Source organism: Xiphophorus maculatus, chromosome 6 (assembly GCF_002775205.1).
Source record: "Xiphophorus maculatus strain JP 163 A chromosome 6, X_maculatus-5.0-male, whole genome shotgun sequence".
Lineage (NCBI taxonomy): Eukaryota > Metazoa > Chordata > Actinopteri > Cyprinodontiformes > Poeciliidae > Xiphophorus > Xiphophorus maculatus.
In genome coordinates, this window is record NC_036448.1 from 27,781,821 (window position 1) to 27,791,340 (window position 9,520).

At 39.6% G+C, this 9,520-nt stretch overlaps 23 non-coding genes across 23 annotated transcripts; 22 read left to right on the forward strand and 1 right to left on the reverse strand.

Moving 5' to 3' along the window:
* The first annotated feature begins 73 nt into the window (after positions 1-73).
* On the forward strand, positions 74-154 carry trnas-aga. Its single transcript has one exon. It is a non-coding gene; the product is annotated as a tRNA-Ser (tRNA).
* A 152-nt stretch (positions 155-306) lies between these two features.
* Positions 307-388, forward strand: trnas-uga. The gene has a single exon. It is a non-coding gene; the product is annotated as a tRNA-Ser (tRNA).
* A 161-nt stretch (positions 389-549) lies between these two features.
* Positions 550-631, forward strand: trnas-uga. Its single transcript has one exon. It is a non-coding gene; the product is annotated as a tRNA-Ser (tRNA).
* A 155-nt stretch (positions 632-786) lies between these two features.
* On the forward strand, positions 787-867 carry trnas-aga. The gene has a single exon. It is a non-coding gene; the product is annotated as a tRNA-Ser (tRNA).
* Positions 868-1,018: 151 nt separating this feature from the next.
* On the forward strand, positions 1,019-1,099 carry trnas-aga. Its single transcript has one exon. It is a non-coding gene; the product is annotated as a tRNA-Ser (tRNA).
* Positions 1,100-1,254: 155 nt separating this feature from the next.
* On the forward strand, positions 1,255-1,335 carry trnas-aga. The gene has a single exon. It is a non-coding gene; the product is annotated as a tRNA-Ser (tRNA).
* Positions 1,336-1,486: 151 nt separating this feature from the next.
* Positions 1,487-1,567, forward strand: trnas-aga. The gene has a single exon. It is a non-coding gene; the product is annotated as a tRNA-Ser (tRNA).
* Positions 1,568-1,722: 155 nt separating this feature from the next.
* trnas-aga lies at positions 1,723-1,803 on the forward strand. Its single transcript has one exon. It is a non-coding gene; the product is annotated as a tRNA-Ser (tRNA).
* Positions 1,804-1,954: 151 nt separating this feature from the next.
* Positions 1,955-2,036, forward strand: trnas-aga. The gene has a single exon. It is a non-coding gene; the product is annotated as a tRNA-Ser (tRNA).
* Positions 2,037-2,175: 139 nt separating this feature from the next.
* trnas-aga lies at positions 2,176-2,256 on the forward strand. Its single transcript has one exon. It is a non-coding gene; the product is annotated as a tRNA-Ser (tRNA).
* Positions 2,257-2,407: 151 nt separating this feature from the next.
* On the forward strand, positions 2,408-2,489 carry trnas-aga. Its single transcript has one exon. It is a non-coding gene; the product is annotated as a tRNA-Ser (tRNA).
* Positions 2,490-2,642: 153 nt separating this feature from the next.
* trnas-aga lies at positions 2,643-2,723 on the forward strand. Its single transcript has one exon. It is a non-coding gene; the product is annotated as a tRNA-Ser (tRNA).
* A 152-nt stretch (positions 2,724-2,875) lies between these two features.
* trnas-uga lies at positions 2,876-2,957 on the forward strand. Its single transcript has one exon. It is a non-coding gene; the product is annotated as a tRNA-Ser (tRNA).
* A 161-nt stretch (positions 2,958-3,118) lies between these two features.
* trnas-uga lies at positions 3,119-3,200 on the forward strand. The gene has a single exon. It is a non-coding gene; the product is annotated as a tRNA-Ser (tRNA).
* Positions 3,201-3,355: 155 nt separating this feature from the next.
* Positions 3,356-3,436, forward strand: trnas-aga. Its single transcript has one exon. It is a non-coding gene; the product is annotated as a tRNA-Ser (tRNA).
* Positions 3,437-3,587: 151 nt separating this feature from the next.
* trnas-aga lies at positions 3,588-3,668 on the forward strand. Its single transcript has one exon. It is a non-coding gene; the product is annotated as a tRNA-Ser (tRNA).
* Positions 3,669-3,821: 153 nt separating this feature from the next.
* Positions 3,822-3,902, forward strand: trnas-aga. The gene has a single exon. It is a non-coding gene; the product is annotated as a tRNA-Ser (tRNA).
* A 139-nt stretch (positions 3,903-4,041) lies between these two features.
* Positions 4,042-4,123, forward strand: trnas-uga. The gene has a single exon. It is a non-coding gene; the product is annotated as a tRNA-Ser (tRNA).
* Positions 4,124-4,271: 148 nt separating this feature from the next.
* trnas-aga lies at positions 4,272-4,352 on the forward strand. Its single transcript has one exon. It is a non-coding gene; the product is annotated as a tRNA-Ser (tRNA).
* Positions 4,353-4,504: 152 nt separating this feature from the next.
* trnas-aga lies at positions 4,505-4,586 on the forward strand. The gene has a single exon. It is a non-coding gene; the product is annotated as a tRNA-Ser (tRNA).
* A 517-nt stretch (positions 4,587-5,103) lies between these two features.
* trnas-uga lies at positions 5,104-5,185 on the forward strand. Its single transcript has one exon. It is a non-coding gene; the product is annotated as a tRNA-Ser (tRNA).
* Positions 5,186-6,270: 1,085 nt separating this feature from the next.
* On the forward strand, positions 6,271-6,352 carry trnas-cga. Its single transcript has one exon. It is a non-coding gene; the product is annotated as a tRNA-Ser (tRNA).
* A 688-nt stretch (positions 6,353-7,040) lies between these two features.
* Positions 7,041-7,122, reverse strand: trnas-cga. Its single transcript has one exon. It is a non-coding gene; the product is annotated as a tRNA-Ser (tRNA).
* Positions 7,123-9,520: the final 2,398 nt, after the last annotated feature.

Sequence of the window (9,520 nt, forward strand, 5' to 3'; positions counted from 1 at the left end):
CCTGATTGTGTCTCTTACTTCAGTGACCTTTTACATCCATGTTCTGATCGTTCGCTCCATTTCACAATATCCTGCTGTGATGGCCGAGCGGTTAAGGCGTTGGATTAGAAATCCAATGGGGTTTCCCGCGTAGGTTCAAATCCTGCTCACAGGGAGTTTAGACTCCAGGGTCCACCACACCTGAAGCTGTTGATCAGATTAAAGGAGAGCATCTGAGATCTTGTGGTTTAGTTCAAGATTGCCTTTATTATTCCAATGACTTGTTACATCCATCTTTTCCTCCTTGGTTGCATAATAGAAGATCCAGCTGTGATGGCCGAGAGGTTAAGGCGTTGGATTTGAAATCCAATGGGGTTTCCCCGCGTAGGTTCGAATCTTGCTCACAGCGATTTTAGACTACAGGGTCCAACAAACCCAACAAACGTGATGCTGTTTAACAGATCGAGGGAGAGCATCTGAGATCTCCTCATGTAGTTTAGATTTGTCTTTAATACTTCAGTGACTGTTCACATCCACATTCTGATCGTTCGCTACATATGACAATATACAGCTGTGATGGCCGAGCGGTTAAGGCGTTGGATTTGAAATCCAATGGGGTTTCCCCGCGCAGGTTCAAATCCTGTTCACAGCGATTTTAGACTTCAGGTTCCAACACACCTGAATTTTTTTAACAATTAATGAATTGAGAGCATCTCAGATCTCTTGGTGTAGTTCAAAGTTGCCTTCATTTCGCCAGTGACTTTTTACATCCATCTTTTGCTCCTTGGTTATATAATAGAATATCCAGCTGTGATGGCCGAGTGGTTAAGGCGTTGGATTAGAAATCCAATGGGGTTTCCCACGTAGGTTCAAATCCTGCTCACAGCGATTTTATACAACAAGTTCCAACACACCTGAAGCTGTTAACAGATAAAGGGAGAGTATCTGAGATCTCCCGATTCAGGTCAAATTTGTTTTTATTATGTCACTGACTTGTTACATCCACGTTCTGATCGTTGGCAACATTTGGCAATATCCAGCTGTGATGGCCGAGTGGTTAAGGCGTTGGATTAGAAATCCAATGGGGTTTCCCGCTCAGGTTCAAATCCTGCTCACAGCGATTTTAGACTTCAGGTTCCAACACACCTGAATTTTTTTAACAATTAATGAATTGAGAGCATCTCAGATCTCTTGGTGTAGTTCAAAGTTGCCTTCATTTCGCCAGTGACTTTTTACATCCATCTTTTGCTCCTTGGTTATATAATAGAATATCCAGCTGTGATGGCCGAGTGGTTAAGGCGTTGGATTAGAAATCCAATGGGGTTTCCCACGTAGGTTCAAATCCTGCTCACAGCGATTTTATACAACAAGTTCCAACACACCTGAAGCTGTTAACAGATAAAGGGAGAGTATCTGAGATCTCCCGATTCAGGTCAAATTTGTTTTTATTATGTCACTGACTTGTTACATCCACGTTCTGATCGTTGGCAACATTTGGCAATATCCAGCTGTGATGGCCGAGTGGTTAAGGCGTTGGATTAGAAATCCAATGGGGTTTCCCGCTCAGGTTCAAATCCTGCTCACAGCGATTTTAGACTTCAGGTTCCAACACACCTGAATTTTTTTAACAATTAATGAATTGAGAGCATCTCAGATCTCTTGGTGTAGTTCAAAGTTGCCTTCATTTCGCCAGTGACTTTTTACATCCATCTTTTGCTCCTTGGTTATATAATAGAATATCCAGCTGTGATGGCCGAGTGGTTAAGGCGTTGGATTAGAAATCCAATGGGGTTTCCCGCTCAGGTTCGAGTCCTGCTCACAGCGATTTTAGACTCCAGGATCCACCACACCTGATGCTGTTGATCAGATTAATGAGAGCATCTGAGATCTCCTGGTTTAGTTCAAGATTGTGTTTATCACTCCAATGACTTTTTACATCCATCTTTTGCTCCTTGGTTATATAATAGAATATCCAGCTGTGATGGCCGAGTGGTTAAGGCGTTGGATTAGAAATCCAATGGGGTTTCCCCGCGTAGGCCCGAATCCTGCTCACAGCGATTTTAGACTCCAGGGTCCACCATATCTGAGCTATTTGTCTGGCTGATGAAAAGCTGCAGAAAAACCATGGTTTATTTCAGATTTCAGGTTCAGTAGTACGTTCACTTGTTGCTTCTTGATTACATGTCAAGGCATCCAGCTGTGATGGCCGAGCGGTTAAGTCGTTGGATTAGAAATCCAATGGGGTTTCCCACGTAGGTTCAAATCCTGCTCACAGCGATTTTATACAACAAGTTCCAACACACCTGAAGCTGTTAACAGATAAAGGGAGAGTATCTGAGATCTCCCGATTCAGGTCAAATTTGTTTTTATTATGTCACTGACTTGTTACATCCACGTTCTGATCGTTGGCAACATTTGGCAATATCCAGCTGTGATGGCCGAGTGGTTAAGGCGTTGGATTAGAAATCCAATGGGGTATTCTCGTGTAGGTTCGAATCCTGCTCACAGCGATTTTAGACTACAGGGTCCAACACACCTGAATTTATTTAGCTACTAATCAAGGGAGAGCATCCAACAGCTCTGAAGATCTCCTGATTGTGTCTCTTACTTCAGTGACCTTTTACATCCATGTTCTGATCGTTCGCTCCATTTCACAATATCCTGCTGTGATGGCCGAGCGGTTAAGGCGTTGGATTAGAAATCCAATGGGGTTTCCCGCGTAGGTTCAAATCCTGCTCACAGGGAGTTTAGACTCCAGGGTCCACCACACCTGAAGCTGTTGATCAGATTAAAGGAGAGCATCTGAGATCTTGTGGTTTAGTTCAAGATTGCCTTTATTATTCCAATGACTTGTTACATCCATCTTTTCCTCCTTGGTTGCATAATAGAAGATCCAGCTGTGATGGCCGAGAGGTTAAGGCGTTGGATTTGAAATCCAATGGGGTTTCCCCGCGTAGGTTCGAATCTTGCTCACAGCGATTTTAGACTACAGGGTCCAACAAACCCAACAAACGTGATGCTGTTTAACAGATCGAGGGAGAGCATCTGAGATCTCCTCATGTAGTTTAGATTTGTCTTTAATACTTCAGTGACTGTTCACATCCACATTCTGATCGTTCGCTACATATGACAATATACAGCTGTGATGGCCGAGCGGTTAAGGCGTTGGATTTGAAATCCAATGGGGTTTCCCCGCGCAGGTTCAAATCCTGTTCACAGCGATTTTAGACTTCAGGTTCCAACACACCTGAATTTTTTTAACAATTAATGAATTGAGAGCATCTCAGATCTCTTGGTGTAGTTCAAAGTTGCCTTCATTTCGCCAGTGACTTTTTACATCCATCTTTTGCTCCTTGGTTATATAATAGAATATCCAGCTGTGATGGCCGAGTGGTTAAGGCGTTGGATTAGAAATCCAATGGGGTTTCCCACGTAGGTTCAAATCCTGCTCACAGCGATTTTATACAACAAGTTCCAACACACCTGAAGCTGTTAACAGATAAAGGGAGAGTATCTGAGATCTCCCGATTCAGGTCAAATTTGTTTTTATTATGTCACTGACTTGTTACATCCACGTTCTGATCGTTGGCAACATTTGGCAATATCCAGCTGTGATGGCCGAGTGGTTAAGGCGTTGGATTAGAAATCCAATGGGGTTTCCCGCGTAGGCTCGAATCCTGCTCACAGCGATTTTAGACTACAGGGTCCAACACACCTGAATTTATTTAGCTACTAATCAAGGGAGAGCATCCAACAGCTCTGAAGATCTCCTGATTTTGTTTCTTACTTTAGTGACCTTTTACATCCATGTTCTGATCGTTCGCTACTTATCACAATATCCAGCTGTGATGGCTGAGCGGTTAAGGCGTTGGATTAGAAATCCAATGGGGTTTCCCGCGTAGGCTCGAATCCTGCTTACAGCGATTTTAGACTCCAGGGTCCACCATATCTGAACTATTTGTTTGGTTGATGAAAAGCTGCAGAAAAACCTTTTTTTATTTCAGATTTCAGGTTCAGTAATACGTTCACTTGTTGCTCCTTGATTACATGTCAAGGCATCCAGCTGTGATGGCCGAGAGGTTAAGGCGTTGGATTTGAAATCCAATGGGGTTTCCCCGCGTAGGTTCGAATCCTGCTCACAGCGATTTTAGAATACAGGGTCCAACACACCTGAATTTATTTAGCTACTAATCAAGGGAGAGCATCCAACAGCTCTGAAGAGCTCCTGATTTTGTTTCTTACTTCACTTTTACATCCATGTTCTGATCGTTCGCTACATATCAAAATATCCAGCTGTGATGGCCGAGCGGTTAAGGCGTTGGATTAGAAATCCAATGGGGTTTCCCGCGTAGGTTCGAATCCTGCTCACAGCGATTTTGGAGTCCAGGGTCCACCACACCTGAAGCTGTTGATCAGATTAAGGGAGAGCATCTGAGATCTTGTGGCTTAGTTCAAGATTGCCTTTATTATTCCAATGACTTGTTACATCCATCTTTTCCTCCTTGGTTACATAATAGAATTTTCAGCTGTGATGGCCGAGTGGTTAAGGCGTTGGATTAGAAATTCAATGGGGTTTCCCCACGTAGGTTTGATTCCTGCTCACAGCGACTTTTTACTGTAAAAAGTTGTAGATCAAATAAATGAAAGTTTAAGTGTGACAGTTTTTTATTAGATTGCGTTTAATTCTGATTTCCACATGAAACAAAAGCAGATATAAAATCTTAAACTAAAGATGACACAAACTCTTGTTTGTTGACTTTCACAGATGTTATCCTGCATTTACCAAATCTCAGTTTGTTCCCTGGGTTTGATTTAATCTTCTGAAATTGATGCACAGATTTTAAAAAGTTGAACTCTCCATGTTGTCAAGTATCATCAGGATCTTCTTTACCCCTTTTCACAACCCTTTTTATTCCACCTATGTGTTTCTTAGCATTTTCAGAACCATCATTTACTCCCAGTTTTGTTCTCCATCTAATTCCACTTTCTCATCTCTTTTTAGAGGATTTTATCATCCCAATTAATTCTTTCTTTCCAAAAATCTTCTTTTTCCTCATCCCTCCCCTTCCAACCACTTAAATCCCATCTATGTTTTTTTATTCAGATTTACCTAAGCCTTAAGCAGCTTTGATGGCCGAGAGGTTAAGGCGTTGGATTTGAAATCCAATGGGGTTTCCCCACGCAGGTTCGAATCCTGCTCACAGCGAGTGATTTATAAATCATCCTGGGAAGGGTTTTGTATTAAAATGACTAGGATTTCAGAAAATACATCTTCTTAATATCATTTAGGAAGAAACTTTCCAAATGAAGTTATTTCCTCGTGTGTTTTGAATCCTGTTCACAGTGATTTCATCATATATTTGTCTATAAATGGACAGTATTGACAATACGTGGAAAATACAAATAATCTCTCTTAACACTAATACTTAAAAATTAAATATTATTCCAGAACCAGAGAGTTGAAATGATTTGAATAACTTTTTAAATGTCATACATGTTGTGCTCCTGATTCTGAAACTGAGCTTAGAAATCTGAGTAAGTTTTAATTATAGTTAATAATTATTGTGTTGTTTTTTAAATGAATTTCTATGTTTCTGGTGGTTTTCTTGTATAAGGTATACATTATTGCTATTATTTAAGGAGACTGGATAACTTCTTGAGCCTTGAGTGAAAATTATTTTCTTTTAAAGGTTATTTCAGAGTTTGAAGCTCCAGTTTGCATGTTCTCCTTCTGAATTTGTGCGTTCTTCGTGGGTACTCTGGCTTCCTCAGGTAATGCAAACACAACAGTCATGTTAATCTGCTGCTTACTTGGGTAATTAATTTTAATGAATAATTTTTTCCTGTTTCTTGTCCAGACTGGCGACCCTAGAGGACTTGACCTCTGGCTTGGATCATGTTGGATTTATTTTTCCTCTGATTGGGCGGCAGGCAGCTGTGATGGCCGAGCGGTTAACTCGTCTCGAAATCTAATGGGGTTTCCCCGCGCAGGTTCGAATCCTGCTCACAATGATTTTAGACTGGGAGAATCAGTTGGTTTAAAATACTAGACCAATAAATTTCCTGTATATTAAAGTAAAACATGAATTGAGTTCTTCTGTCTTGTTTTATTTGCAAAGAATCCAAAGACTAAAACCAGTTCCTATCTGGATTTTTAATATTTATCTCACTAATATAAAAGTTACTCCAAGTGTCTGCATCCATTTCAGTCCTCTCTTCAGTTTCTCATCTCGCGTTGTTCCTTCCTTTATGTCCCTCCTTCAGGTTTTTATTCAGATGTAAACACATGTAGCTGTGATGGCCGAGAGGTTAAGGCGTTGGACTCGAAATCCAATGGGGTTTCCCTGCGCAGGTTCGAATCCTGCTCACAGCGGAGTGGAAACTATTCTTTATCTGTTAAGCTGATGTCATATGAAGGTTTTACTCTGGGATGAAAAGATAAATCCATATCTGACTTCTGGTTGTGTTTGGGATAATTAAGTTAGACATGGTGGGAGGAAGTCCTGCTCTCGGTTTGGGGTCTGACAGCTGTGGATAATTTCATTTTCACACAACAATTAATGGCAAATTGTCTCATCTACCTGCAACCTGGACTGCCCTTCCACAAGGACACAGGAATGTGGAAACCTTTTGGATTAAGACCCATTTGCAGCGTTATGTTGTTTTTATAGACAGCCTCATTCAATAAATAATTTCATTTAGTGAAAGTTTCACTAAACAAATGTAATTAAAACATCTGACCTGTTCTATAATTGGTTCATTCATTCGTTCACCAGGCTATGAAATTATTGCTGCATCAAGCCGTCCCTCCGTTTTTCATTAGAGTAATGATATTCTGAGACAGTTCTGTCCAAGTCTGTACATATTTTGTGCATATAAGTTAAATAAAGTCACATCTTGAGTTTAGACATTGCTGATAGTTGGAGCGATGCATCATAAACAGATTCAAAGTCAGATAACACACCTCAGAGGAGTTGATGCAAATAATCTGAGCTTATTACTGTGCCACTTTTTAGGTGCAAATAAATGTTTGCTCTCCTAATCCTGATAAGAACTTTGTTCGCTGTGAGCAGGGCTTGAACCTGCGCAGGGAAACCCTATTGGATTTCGAATCCAACACCTTAACCACTCGGCCATCACAGCTTCACGACACTGAAGGAATAAAATAATAAAATGAATCTATCCTCAGCAATGAGAACAGGATGTAGGTCACTCAGAGCACAAGTCAGCCAAGTTTTAATGTGGCTGTTAAAAGCATTAGAGTAGATGTGTTCTTAGTTACCATGACAACAGAGGGAAACCAAATGACCACTTTGTGTCGCATCTAATATTTTTGTAAGTAGATTTTCATTTAAAAGTTTGAGTTTTTGTCCAAATTTCATTAATTTTGGTCCAGGGGCCGTACATGACATTTTAAACACCCTGTGGTTTAATGAGAGCAAACTTACATCTGTTCCAGAAAAACACAAGTCACTGCTTGTTAATGATTTCTAATTCTCTTATTTCTATTTAGTATCAGCGATTTCTAGGTTTAAATCCACCAGAGTTCTTCCTTTCCAAGCAATAAAAATATTGTTTTGCAGAGGATTTATGACATTATGCGGAATGAAAACCATCGCGCTAATGTTCCCAGAGGAGTGAGGGCCATCGTAGCGCCCATCAGCGGGGTTGTGCGTTGAAATGCCTCAAAGGTCTGAAGGCAGCGATGGAGACACTTATCCAAAATACATCCCATCCATGAAAACGTCCAAACGCAGACAGACGCGGAGGACAGCAGCTGTTGGCCGGTAATCCTGCCTGAAAGCGGGACAATCCAATCATTTCCCCGAGACGCAGCGGCCAGCGAATAACAGCTCGTTCATTTGACTTTAAAATGCAGCAGAAGGGTTTTTATTGCAGCCCAAACACTTTTTTCCCTAAAATCTCACAATGATCTCATGTTTTTATCTGTTTTACTAATTCAATCATGTCGTCACCTTGTCCAGCAGTGTCAGCTTTACGGAATTAATTTATTTTATCATGAAGTGGAAGAAATCGTCCTTTCAAGTTGTTAAAAAAGCAAAACAAAAATTGCTTTGCGTATTTATTTATTTAACTTGTGGAGTTTTTTCTTGATACCCTTTTTGATCAAATCATTAAATAAAATCGCCTTAAATGTGAATCTTCAGCAAAACCATATCAAATAAAACTGCTCAACTAAAATGCGTAAATCAATAATAAAACGCGATTTTCATTACATTTTCCGTGATTTTAACGGTTTCAGTTTTAATATTGCCTGAACAGATTTCAGGCAACATTAAAAATCTGAGTTGTGTTTTTTAAATTGCATTTAAGTCTCTTATTTAAACCAGAAGGTTTTTGTTTTGAACAGGAATGAACTTCTGTTGTTTTCATATTATGGTGTTGCGTGACTCCGCTCCAGCAGAGGGCGCTGTGATGGCCGAGTGGGTAAGGCGTTGGATTTGGAATCCGATAGGGTTTAAAAGTTTGAGCAAGTTCAAACTCTGCTCACAGCGAAAGAAGCAGATTATCATTTTAAAAAAAGCATCTAACATGATGTTTAATGTTGAGATTCTGCATCAACTTGATTGACCTTCTTGTAGAAATTTATTATTATTCACAATGCAATGATGGAGTAAATAAAATGTACAAATGAATGTGACCTGTTTAGCAGAACTTCTTGTTTTATGCAGAATATTTTTATTTCACAACAGAATAATATGGATTTCTCTACAGGCTCAGAGAAAACCTTTCTTTCATCTGGCATGAAAATTTAATGATATGTAATCATTATTGTAATGAAAAGATGAAGTTATAACTACACAGTTGGTGACATTTTATTTATTTTATGTGACTGAACTGAAAGATTTTTTTAATCCTTGTGTCACAATAGTAATTTTCCTCAGTGAGAAAAAGATGCCGTCATTTGTAAAATACCTGCTGCAAACAGAAGCATCAGCTGTTTAAAAACCACATAATTTTATGGACTGTGCAGAGTAACGATTCCTGGAGGGCTTTGTTTAAAGGAAGCACTTATAAAACGGTTGATGGGTCTTTAATAATAGTGGAAAAAGCTTAAAGCATTTAAAGTAAGAACTGGATGTGAAACTGCAGTCATGACGGAGTAATCTGTAGCTTTTAGAGGATCAACATGTGCAGAACAATGGCTGCTTCATCAAGCTGACCTGTAATTATGACTAATTCTGCTTCCAGCTTATCTCCATCAGATAATACGTTTATGCAAACAGCACACAGAAAATCCAGCATTTTGACTTTTGCTTCACAGATTTAACCTCTGAACTCCTTCTGCTCATCTGTTTAAACAGTGAAATATTAGATTGTTTTTAACAATCTGCAGAATAGTTCAGGATGAAAATTAATTATTGCTTTATATTATTCTGGTTTGTGGTGCAGAATATTAGACTATTTGAAATTTCTCTGTGAGTTTGCTTAAATTTCCTCCCAATAAAAAGTTTCATCAGGTTGAATTAAATCAGATAAAATGTTTAAAAACATCCCAACAGACCCAAGTTCTCATTTT